This window comes from Schistocerca americana, chromosome 1 (genome assembly GCF_021461395.2).
Source record: "Schistocerca americana isolate TAMUIC-IGC-003095 chromosome 1, iqSchAmer2.1, whole genome shotgun sequence".
NCBI classification, from domain to species: Eukaryota; Metazoa; Arthropoda; class Insecta; order Orthoptera; family Acrididae; genus Schistocerca; species Schistocerca americana.
In genome coordinates, this window is record NC_060119.1 from 86401454 (window position 1) to 86414540 (window position 13087).

Sequence of the window (13087 nt, forward strand, 5' to 3'; positions counted from 1 at the left end):
TGTAACATGAGTGACCTGATCATCGATGCTAGGAGATTGATGGTCATCAAATGTTGCTAGAGAGGAGAAAAGTGTCCAATTGGCTTGGGAAAACTTTCAGTGCCTTGGGCGCATAGATGGCAGTTGTGGCTGTAATCAAAGGACACACAGAAAATGGTCACTCCAGAGTGTGTATCGGCAAGAGCAAACCATTCAAAGCGCTGAGCTAGCTGAATAGTACCGCCTGAAAGATACAAATGAGAGTAGGTTGACATGGAGGCAGGCAAAAATGTAGGTTCCCCAATGTCGAGACAAACAAGATCTATTTGCTGGAAGAGGTCAATCAATAGGGACTCACTCGGACAAGGATGCAGAGATCACCAAAGCGGGTGGTGGGCATTGCAGTAAATATGGGGGTGGGAGCTGACCAAGGAGATGAAGGAGACTGGCTCTTACTATTGGTGTGGATGGTGGAATGTATATGGTACAAAGAGAGAAGGTAAATGCAGAAAGGGAAAGACATCCAGTAACACCTTAGAAGGTGCTGTAGCCACCAGAAAGATCGCGGGAGGCGCACATTGGCACGGCGCGTCACGGACGGTAGTTGCTGCAAGCAGAGTCCCGTCCACCAGAGGGCACGCGAGAATTCGGACGCGACCTCTGCCGGCATAACAACAACAACAGCAACTCCGGCAGCACGGGCCGGGCCCAGTCAGTTGACATCGGGCAGCTCTAGCAGACAGCTCTCGGTCTACACTAGGTGAAGTGCGACGGAAAAGTGAATCGTGTTACTACAGAAGGAACTGTGTAAGTGGAGTGGATGATAATGGATAGTATCACGGAGAACAATCATAAGTCCCCTGTGTGCCAAAATGCCAGCAACAGAGGGGAGGTGAAACCAGACTGATTGGAAATGGGGGAAGACAAAGCTATCTTGGCGACATACCTTTTTTTCCTGAAGACAGAAGACGATCGGGGAGTAGGATTGCAAGAGGATCGACAGTTCATCCTGACTGGAGTAAATTCTGCTGATATTCCCATGGATAAATGACATAGGGTGGACGAAAAAGGAAAAATCTCACCACGGTTCCCATCAACTCAGCAACCACTGAGAGCTGGTGGCCGACGGCACGGGATGGCATTCAGCCAGAGGCTGATCCATAGGCTGTTCAGAGGCAGCTCCTGCTGCCAGTGATCGGCTGGTGGACGGCCGCCAGCGGTGTGTCTCGGTGACATGGAAGGTGGCCGAGAGTGGCTACCACTGGGTGGCACTGTAGAAAAAACACGTGGTGGTGGAGAAGGAGAGGAACTGTTTTTGTTATGAGCCTTCTTGGAAGCAGGACATTGGGATGAAGGAGGAGTTGAGAGTTGTGAGGTCTGGGTACATAAAAAATCTTCATGAGTAGACTCTTTTTTGGAAGTCCGAGTATCCAATTTTGGAGCCCGTGATTTAGCAGGAGCCAATGAAATTTTGAGCCTTACAGTGAGCAGGTGATAGTGGGGAGGTCGAAAGGGTGATCTCTGGACTGGCCGATCTGATGACCGTGGCGCTAAAGGTAAGATCGCAAGTTCGCTTGGTTAACTCCTTAGTAGGTTGAAGAGACGGGAGGAGAGTGCTATATTTACCAGCTGGGAGCACAGTGGGCTTTCTACTGGAGAATAATTTACGAGCAGCACAGGTAGACTCCTTTTCCTTCACTCAGATTTAAAAATAGGGCAATCTCTAAAAAAAGCAGCATGGTCGCCCATACAGTTGATGCAACAAGGGGATGGGGCTGGACAATCACCCTCATGGGCACACCTGCCACAGGTAATGCATTTGGCCGTATTTGAACATGACTGGCTGGTATGATTAAACCTCTGATACCAATAGCAACGCGAAGGGTTGGGGATATAAGGGCGAACTGAAATTATCTCATATTCTGCTTTAATGGTGGATGTAAGCTGAATGTCATCAAACATCAAGAAGAGAGTGCGGGTCTGTTACTCCCTGATCAGACAGGTCATTTCGAATGTCCTCATTGATAATCTGTTGAGTGATCTTGTATAAACCACCCCACACGATGAGTTTAAAGTATGGTGCGCTTCCACTTGAACAGGGAAGATGTTTAGTAGTGTAGTTCAAAGCAATTTTTGTGCCTGAAAGGGGGGGGGGGGGGGGTGTAAAGAATGTGTGGTTCTTCTCATTGTATAAATACTATCTAGAGCACTTACATAATTAGACAATAAAGTTACCGCTTTGGCAGAAGAATAATAAGTTGAAAAAAAAACTACTGGTGGTAAAATACTGCTTATAAAAGTATGCTGCAACATTCGCCTCTTAGACATGATACCACTGTACTGCGAGCATATTTTTCTATATTTCCTGCTTGGGCAGCACATAGCAGTCTGACTCACACACCTGCTCAGAACAGCACAGTGGTGCTGGAGGACTGGACAGACTAAGATGCATGAGCACTTGCTAGGAACACAAATCTTGGCAGCTAGATATAAAGTATGCATCCTCCTCTAAGGTTCAAAATGGAGTTTTATATTCAGGCGCAAGGGTCCAAATCTGGTGCAAATTTCCATAGTGCACACATTGTTGAAACACTTTACTCCCTCCACAAGATACTGTTACTGTGCAACCCCAACTGCTTACACCATATCTCCCAAACTAAAATTGTTGGCCTCCAACACCTGGAAGAGAACACCAGACACCACTTCAAGAAGTTCTCAAATTTAATGACATTGAACACCTATACTATCCTACTATTGAAGCCCTCATAGCACTTAGACCCTGCCTTGCTGACCTTTTCAATCTGCCACATTCCCAGGAACTCCCTTCCAACATCCCACAAAACCAAGAACTTAAACAGACCCAGAAAACTGTTGCCAACCTGTCCATCGAAAACCTCGATCTTCTCACCTTCAGCCTCACATATGAATCCAACCATGCTGGACTTGTAGGTAAAGACCTATAGCAGAAACACTTTTCTGCTACCACCCCAGCAAACAAAAGCCAACTCAATCCCAACAGTGAACATTGCTTTGCCAGTACAGTCCACTATCCATGTCGCTCCACCTCTCCCACCTAACCACTCCTTGGCTGCCTTCCAGGAACTCTTTATGTTCAACTTAGCATCATCCTCCTTCTCCAGGACCCCTGCTAAGAACACACACCAATCAGTGGAACAAACCTTTTTAAGACAGAACCTGATTTAATCGTCCTCCATATGAATGCTCCATCACCATCATGATGAACCAGTGACAGAAGGCATCCGCCAACTGTCTGACTCTTTCACCTACAAGCTTCATCATAGCTCAGAAGTCCAGCGTAAGCTCCAATCCTTACTAGAGTTCTCAGGCCCATCCCAGAATCTCTCACCTAAATTCATCTCCCTCCTCAACCCCTCCCCACCCACCCACCCACCCACCCACCACCACCACCACCACCACCACCACCACCACCACCACACACATACTCCATCTACATACTTCCCAAACTTCAAAAAGCCAACAATGCTGGATGTCTCATTGTAGTTTGTAGCTTAACCTCCCATATTAATGACACAAATAGCTTCCTTCACTGACCCTCAACCGTTGCTGCTGCTATACTATCTACATCTCTACTTTCACTTCATCTACCCTTACTAAGCAGGTTGACAACCAGTATTGATATAACCAGCAATAAATAAACTAATATGTGTATTTTCATCTCTGATTTATTCCATTGGAAACAGGCTTTGGCATTTCATTATGCCATCATCAGGCACTCTATGGTAACATAGGGGCTGAGCTTATATTGCCAGACAAAATATCATGCAAAAGTGAACCAGTATCTGCACCAGCACATGTAACACAGCTGTACACTCGAACACCTGAGTCATGCTCAGATTGTTTACAAGTGTGTAGCCATGTTACATACATTGGTGTGGATACTGATTTGCTTTTGCATGATATATTGTCTGGCAATACAAACTCAGGCATAATGTTATCATAGAGGGCCTGATGGTGGATGCAGAAACCAGTTACCTCTGGAATAAATCAGATATGAAAATACAACTGTTGGTTTATTTATGGTTGGTTATAGATTTCTAATCATTACTGTTGTTGCCATCTCCCTACACATCAACATCCCCCATGTCCATGGCCTTGCCACTATTGAACACTACCTCTCCCAACACCCTTCAGATGGCAAACCCATGACCTCATTCCTTATCATTAAGCCAACTTGAATTTGCATGGGCAACAGCCTGATTGACTAACTTCAATGCTAGTTAACGCAGAAATGGCACAACATACTGATTTTTTCTTAAAAATTGGATGGTTTTATGCATCAACTGACCAAGCACCATTTTGTACATTTTTAGAGCTTTGCACCCAGTCGTGTGCGGAGCAGTAAACTATTCATAAGAAAGTTTACATCAATATGGTTGAATTTTCATCAGGAAGTTAATTTGAACCAAGTGCCAAATATTCCACCTCAATTATTATATTTTGTATCAGTTGACTAATCACATAATCTTAGTTTTATTTTGAACCAGTTAGCTATGCGGCAAATGAGTGTCATTTTGTCACATGGTGCATTAATGCTTTGTCTGCACACTTTCTTTGCCTCTCTCCTGCGGGTTGTGTGTTTCTGATTGTGAGACAAACCTCTAATAACATATTTTATAGTTTTCACTGTTCTTAAGCATTGTCTGGAAAATGGAAATGTATAAACCATGAACAGAATGTATCACAGAAGTGTGATGATGATGAAGAAGAAGAAGAAGAAGAAGAAGAAGAAGAAGAAGAAGAAGAATAAACTTGAAACTCAGGTTACTTTCTTTAATATAACATTGGCAAATTGTAGTGTAATACTGCATATTACTTGTAGGTTGTTCTAGTTATGTTCCATGAAAGTGACCTTCTGCATTACTATGTTTAATAAAGCATCTGGTTTTCCATACACAGGAACTTGAAGCTGCATCAGGCCCCCAGTCAGCTACCTTTGCAACACTAAGTACAGTACTTGATCACTCATATAAATTAGCTCTTGATCTCCCTGAGTCCAGTAAGGTCTAATTTAAGGCCCATAACTACTGTATAGTCATATCATGAAAGAAGTAATGTTTCCAATTTGGGTGCTGTGAGCCCAGCTGAAATTTCTGTGGACTGTGAAGAAATACTAGATCATGAAATGTCAAATTCTGAAGACATGGGAGTCTCTCCAAATGAGAGACCAAGGAAGGGGCAGACAAGAAAATACCCATCACAAAACAGACAAATAAGGATGACAAAATACATTAGAAATTAGACATACATAACCTAAAGTGGCAAAGTAAAGAAAAGAAAGTTTTCAGAGGATATCTCTGCCCCTGTAAATGTTTTTCTAAGTAAGGAAAGGATACTTTAAAAGACAAGTTTGGAAAATTCTGCAATACTGACTTACATGATGCTCAAACAGCACTTATTTGCACTATGGTATTAGAAAATGAAGCAAAAAAGGAAGAACGTTAAGAATTCACAGGTAACGACAAAACCAAGGATGTACAAAATATGTGGGATACCTATATGTAACACTTTCTTTCTCCAGACTTTTAGAATATCTAGTGGAAAGATACATCTGGCTCTAAAGAAAATTAAATCACCACAAAGCATTAGGGACCTACGATGTGTGGGTGGCAGAAAAAACACGCTTCCTGAAGAAGTAATAAATCACATTAGAAAATTATCTAAATACAAATCTCACTACAGAAGAAGCAAAACAAGTAGAGAATTCCTCACCCCAGAAATTACACTTAATGCCATGTACAGTTTGTACGAAGAAGAATAGTCAGACCCTGTATAACTGGCATCTTAAAAGAAAATATTCTTGTTTAAATTTAATTTATGAAGAAAGAAGCTAAAAAAATAAACATATAATGTTTGTGACACATCTGACAGTCTCATAAAAAATTGTGATGATTCAGTGGCAGCAAACGATAAGAGCAACAAAAAATACTCACCTTAATATAGCGAAGGCTGCTCATGATCTGAAATCTTCGGATATTTTCAGAGTAAAAGAAGATGAGAATAAACAATTCTTTGTTTTGACCTCGAAAAAACACTTCCGCTTCCACAAATTCCTAGGAACATTCTGCTATACAAGTGACAGCTGTGGCTATATAACCTAGTTATTCATAATGCTAATAATGACAAAGGATACTACTATGTCTGGTTAGAGAGTGAGGCACAATGTGTAGCACAGGAAGCAGCATCCTGTTTATTAAAACAGTCAATGGAACGGGTATTGACAGCCAAAGAAGTAATTTTGTGGTCTGATTCATGAGGTGGACAGAATACGAACATCACGATGGTTCTAATGCTAAAATCAGTTTTAGATCAGCATCCTGCATTGCAGAAAATAAGGTAGAGGTTTCTTATACCTTCACATTGCTTTCTCCCAAATGACTGATTTTGAAGGCATAGAATACACTCTCACACTGCAAAAGAGTCTTTATACACCAGGCAATTCCATGAATGTCACGAAAATGTGTTGCAAAAGAAATCCTGTTACTGTCCATAGAATGAAAGTTCAATATTTCAAGATTATGTCAAATACAGAAAACAGCATAGTAAATCACGAAACCAACTCCCAGAATGAGAAAAGAAACTTGTTGTACGTGAGAGACATGGAATTGTTTTACAGACAAACCATTCAATATACTGTTCAAAAGTGAAATTAATGGTGAACCATTTTAAGTTGACATTGGGAAGAAATCAGCTGCTCGATCTCCTCAAATACAGAACAAAATTAATTTTCGTGCCCTCTTAACACCTCTATAGCCAAATAGGAAGACAATTTCTGAAGTCAAGCTAAAAGATATTCAATCTCTAATGGATGTTATTCCAAATTATGCACAAGATTTTTACCGCAAACTCTTCACCCACCCTAAATTTGAGGGTGACATTGATGGCTTCAACTGCTCATGCAGTTTCTAGAACCTTTGTAAGATGTAAGAGCTTTTATTACAATTTATAATAAAAATGAAGTAGCTTAACTTGATTTAAATTAAATGTATGCAATAGTTTTGGAATGTTGCAAAAGCTATCAAGTATTGATGTATTCAAATCAGTTGTGTAAATGTTAAGAATCAATGTTACTAACAGTAAAATATATTTACATCTTCAAACTCATTAAAATATATTATTTATTGTCATAACTTTTTATTTCTAGATATGTTTTTTAATCACATCAGAGAATACATTACTTTCTGGATATATAAGGAGGGTTCTTCTTCAAGTTATATATGCAGGTATTACTTCAATAAATAGGCAAATATCATGCATAAACCAAGAATAGTAATGCTATTTTCCTCATGTATCAGTTAAATATAATTAAATATAGCCTGAACTAATAGAATCATATTGTATTTTGTGAAATCAATGACAGTACATTCTTCTCTAGTCTGCATCACTTGACTAAGCAGTATGCTTGAACTTGCGAGTCAGATAATGCAAAATGCAGAAAAGAACATCATATATAAAAGTATCACATGACCAAGCACCATTTCTATATAAAATCAGAGTTTGTTATATTTTACATGATTTTAAGATATGAGCATGTAAATTTAATTCAGTTTTATTATTTTACTTCTTAAAAAAACTAGATTTGGTACAGATGACGAATTCATATTACACTTTCACATATTGATTAATATCTCAAAATCAAGTTTTGACACTTGGTCAACTGATGTGGAAACTGTCCAATTATTTCTCAGCACAACCAACCCACCAATACCCTTACAAGCTTTTGAGACTGTTTCTGACCACCCCATACATACAAAGAAATCTGGAGCCCGACCACTGGCATCCATCTGACACATTCCAATACCAACCTGTCACCTGAGTCACCTAACAGAAACCTTCCCGGCCACCCCAACTCCTTATCTGGGGCAGGTTCACTGATGACATCTTCATGATCTAGATCCAGGACAAGACATCCTATCCTCATTCCTCCTCAGCTCAAAACCTTCTCTCCTACTTGCTTAATTTGGTCCTCCTTGGCCCAATGTGTTACCTTCCTGGACATTGACTTCAATGTCTCTGATGGCTCTGTTCATACTTCTGTGCATACCAATCTCACTAACCATTAACAGTACCTGCATTCTGATAGCTGTATCTCTTTCACACCAAAGAATAACTCCTACAAAGTCTGGCCTCCCATGGCCACTTACAATAATGAAAATTACCTTGCCCAGTATACCGAATGTCTCCTTAAGGTCATCACTGACAGTCGTCTCCAAACTTAGTCCACAGACAGATTTCCCACATCATACCCTCACGCAGCCCTAATCCTCCCACTGTCAAGAACCAGCTGCAAAGTGTACCCATCATCACCCTATATTATCCTGGATTGAAACAACTGAATTATATTCTTTGAGAATGATTATTTATCATTGCGCCTGGAAATGAGGAACATTCTACCCACCCTTTTCGAAAAAGTATTCCACCAATCACCCAGTCTATTCAATCCCTATGCCACAGCACTCCCAACCCCTGCCACATGGGTCATATCTGTGAGAGAGAGATCCAGATGCAAGATCTGTATGATACACACACCCAGTATACTCTACTTCAGTCTGTCACAGGCTCATTCTATGCTATTAGAGGTAGGGTCACTTTTGGAAGCAGCCATGTCATATACCAGCTCTGTTGGAATTTCTGCACAGCATTTTATGCGGCCATAACTACCAGCAATCTGGCTGCCATTGGTAAACTGTGGCTAAAAGGAAAGTAGATCACCCAGTGGTAAAACACACTATTGAGCACAACACGCTTGATCACAATAGTTCCTTCACAAACAATGCCATCTGTATCAAACCCCATCCCCAAACACCCCCTTCTCTAAACAACATAAATGGGAGCTGTCCTTCCAACACATCCTTCACTCCTATAATCTGCCTGGCCTCAGTTTCTGCCCCCAGTGCTCCAGCAATATTGTAATAACACCTAGAACAACTCATGACAGATATTCCACAATCTGTAAATTACCCACATGGTATTACTGTCACAATTCAACAAATGCTAAACATCTCAGACACATTCACACCATGACCTTAAATCTAACCTTTCTAAATGTTATAACAACAATGTGGAAGGGATAGATACCTGCTCACCATACAGAGGAGGCACTAAGTCACAGACAAGCACAATGGAAAGGAGTGCTGAAATATTAAAGTTTTCGGACAACGTCCTCCTGCAGTAAAAAACACACACACATTATCATTGGCTTGGGGTGCTAGAGACCGTGACAGTGGCCGTGTGTGTGTGTGTGTGTGTGTGTGTGTGTGTGTGTGTGTGTGTGTGTGAGTTGCACTAGTGTAACCGTGTATCTGAGTTTTCTACTGCAGAAGGAAGACCTGTTCCAAAACCTTTATATTTTAGCACTTTTCCATTGTCCCAGTCTGCGATTCAATGCATTCTCTATATGGTGAGTAGCAATGTATCATTTCCATATTATTTTGTAGAGAGGTTTTGGTAGAACATACATGCTATGGAGTAAAGGAGGTGCTCACTGAAACCAGAAGTGTTGAGTAGAGAACAGGTACACACAAAAAAAAGGAAAGAAAGAAAACTTGCTAGCTTTCAGAGTAATCATTTTTGGAACCGCTCTCTCCCCTAGGCCCGTACATGATGCCAGTTGGATAGACAGTGCCTGTGCTGCATCTCGGTAGGTGAGCAAGGCTGAGGTGTGGGTTGTGTCATATGAGGTTGTTGGAGGGAGAGAGAGGAAGGGAGGTTGGGGATGGAAGGCTAACAGCTCAGAGGGAGTCAGTTCATTCTCTGGCTAGGAATGTGGGAGGGAGGGGCAGTAAGTGCATGCATGGGCTAGGCATGTAATGTATGGTTGTTGGAGCCGGTGGGAAGTGGCGACGTGGTGAGGATATTGGGGCACTCAAATGGGAATCCCTGAAGGGAAAGCAACATGCTGTTTAAGAAACACTATTGAGAGAATTTAGAGAACTGGCATCTGAAGCTGACTTCAGAACACTCCTAATGCCACCAACACACATTTCACATAAGGACCACAAAGATAAGATGTGAGAAATTAGGGCTCATAGGGAGCCATATAGACAGTCTTTTTTCCCAATTCTTTTTCCAAGTGGAATAGGAAAGGAAATGATTAGTAGTGGTAAAGGGTACTCGCAGCTGTGAATCCTACAGTAACTTGTGGAATCAGTAAATAGATGCAGATGTAGGTTACCAGAGACTGAGGCCAAGATGATTATAAGAGCAAGGGATGTGTTGCAACTGTGTAGTTCAGGGAAACATGGTAGAGAGAATAAAACAGAAGGCCTGGATTGTGAAGCAACCACTTAAATTAAGCATGTTATGCTCAGCTGGATGCTGTGCATTTGGTGGTCAACTTTTTTCTTGGCAACAGTTTGGCATTGGCCATTCTTCCCGTGGACAGCTCTTTGGTAATCATACCAACATAAAAGGTTCAGCAGCATTTGCAGCAGAGGTCGTAAATGACATGGCTGCTTTCACAGGTGGCCCGGCCTCTGATGGGGTAGGATAAGCCTATGACATGACTTGTGTAGGAAGTGCTGGGTGGGTGGATTGGGCAGGGATATGATCCCCGTGAAAAGGGTTGGGAGAGGCATAGGGATGGACTAGGATGTTGTGTAAGTTGGGTGGATGGCAGAACACCATTTTAGGAGGGGTGGGAAGGATCTAGAGTAGGACATCCCTTGTTTCATATCATAATGAGAGGTAATCAAAGCGCTTAGGAAGGATATGGTTCAGCTGTTCCAGTTCAGAGTGGTAACCTTAAGAATTTGCAAGTGTTCCAAGGCAAAATCAATTATTGCCTCAAGTAGCCTTAAAAAGAAGGGGGGGGGGGGCTAAACTGCACCTGAACAGGCCATGAAGGCCCAACGGTACTGACTGGCCCCTGTGGTAATCCTCAGCCCACAGACGTTACTGGATGCAGATATGGAGAGACATGTGGTCAGCACACCAATCTCCCAGTTGTGTGTCAGTTTACGAGACCAGAGCAGCTACTTCTCAATCAAGAGCTCCTCAGTTTGCTTCAGAAGAGCTGAGTGCATCCCACTGGCCAACAGTGCTCGGCAGACAAGACGGTCACTCACTCAAGTGTTAGCCCAGCCCAACAGTGCTTAACTTCAGTGACCTGACTGGAACCAGTGCTACCAGTGCAGCAAGACTGTTGGCCCCTCAAGTAGCCTACGTCACTCATTTTTTGAAGCTTTACGGGTATGGCACAAATGTTGAGTTATCCCAGGCAAATTTTCAATTAAAAGCAAGCTCAAATCATCACACACTGTTGAGCAGCATACCAATCAAGACAGCACCTGGTCCTAACTTCTTTTAGATGCTTCTGCCCACAGCAATTGGCACAGATTCATCACAAATTTTCAAATGGTTCCAGGAGGCCATCAGTTTTTGCATAAAACACGTTGTCGTCAACACAAGAACAATATTCTTAAATATGAAAAGAGATCCTATTGATTATTTTTGGTGTACAGAAAATTGCAATCTTTTTATATGGCAACAAATTTCACCTAATTACTGACCACTCATCTACTTTTCTCCTTTGGTACAAAAGCCATATTGCCCAATTCTACTGAGGACCAATTCCAGCACTGGACTTCACAATTTTCAAATTTTCAATTTTGAATTTATTAGTGTCAACCTCAACAAAATTCAAATGGTGGTGATTTTCTAAACCACTCCAATTTTTTTCTTCTTTTTTTTCACTACTAGCATATCTGCCTGTCCTGTGTTTAAACAACTGTCCTCCTGAGATCATCAAGTGCACAAGGATAGTTCTTATGATGATGTACTGCATGTTTTAACTGTTTCTAAGCTAGTTTAATCTGGTTTGTGCAAGCAGGTACAATAGGCACACCCACCTACTGGCTTGATTCCTGCTTCCTGGAGGGAGGTGTTCACAAGGTGGCTACAGTGTGCTCGTGCATCTTCCTCTTAACAGATGTACCCTTGGCTGTAGTGTAGGGCTGGGCAACTGCTTGAAGGATACTGTCTCAGTACTGCACAGCTCACAAATTACCCTTGCAGTGATAAGTGGTGTTAAAAACTTGGCTGTATGCAGATTTTGTGTGGTGAAAAGAATATTAAGCAACAGGCTTCCAAACAAAAACCGAGCGAGGTGGCGCAGTGGTTAGCACACTGGACTCGCATTCGGGAGGTCGACGGTTCAATCCCGCGTCGGCCCTGTTGATTTAGGTTTTCCGTGATTTCCCTAAATCGCTCCAGGCAAATGCCGGTATGGTTCCTTTGAAAGGGCACAGCCAACTTCCTTCCCCGTCCTTCCCTAATCCGATGAGACCGATGACCTCACTGTTTGGTCTCTTCCCCCAAACAACCCAACCCAACTCCAACCAAAAGAGAACAAACTATGGAGTCATAGGGGTGATGAAAAACTACTTTTGAGCACTTTAGAATGTCTATGAACTGGATATAGAGCTCAATACCCAAGAAACATTTGCTCTCAAATAGACCATCACATTATCCAAACCTTGAACAAACTCCCCATCATGTCATAGGACATAGCAAAAGCTACAAGGCAAAATCCTATTCTCAGCAAAGTATTATGCTATATATAAGAATGGTGGCTAACTGCTCTACTGACAACAGAACATCCATCATCATCAATATTATACAATTACAAGCTTTCAAAAGTGTACATGTATGCAGGTCCACCCTTCCTGCAATAACGTAACTTGAACTTTCTTCACCAACTGTACCAGGGAATTATAATGATGAAAAATCTTGCTAGGAAATATGCTTCTTGCCCAAAAACAGATGAGGACATTACACACCTTTAGCAGGATTATCAGGCATGTAAAATACATCAATCAATCCCTTGCCAAAATTTTCCCCATGGCCAGAGTATAATCAAATGTCAGTATGCCTGCATACTGATTTTCGTTGTAACAGTTCCCAGCCAGATGTCCAGTTATTAGTAAATTATTAATGCTTTTTGAGGGAACTATCCTTGAACAAACAAAATTATTTTAGAAATACCAAAATCACAATAGCCAAATTGGTTTAAAATCTTCCTCTTTTGATTATAATTTTTGTGTCTTATCCACATCATTGTCATCTCAAA

General features: G+C 41.6%; 1 protein-coding gene across 1 annotated transcript in view; it reads right to left on the minus strand.

The window, feature by feature from the left end:
• LOC124548468 (intraflagellar transport protein 20 homolog) overlaps positions 1–13087 on the minus strand; it is a 123774-nt gene that overhangs the window by 105828 nt on the left and 4859 nt on the right. The gene's annotated exons all lie outside the window — the stretch shown is intronic.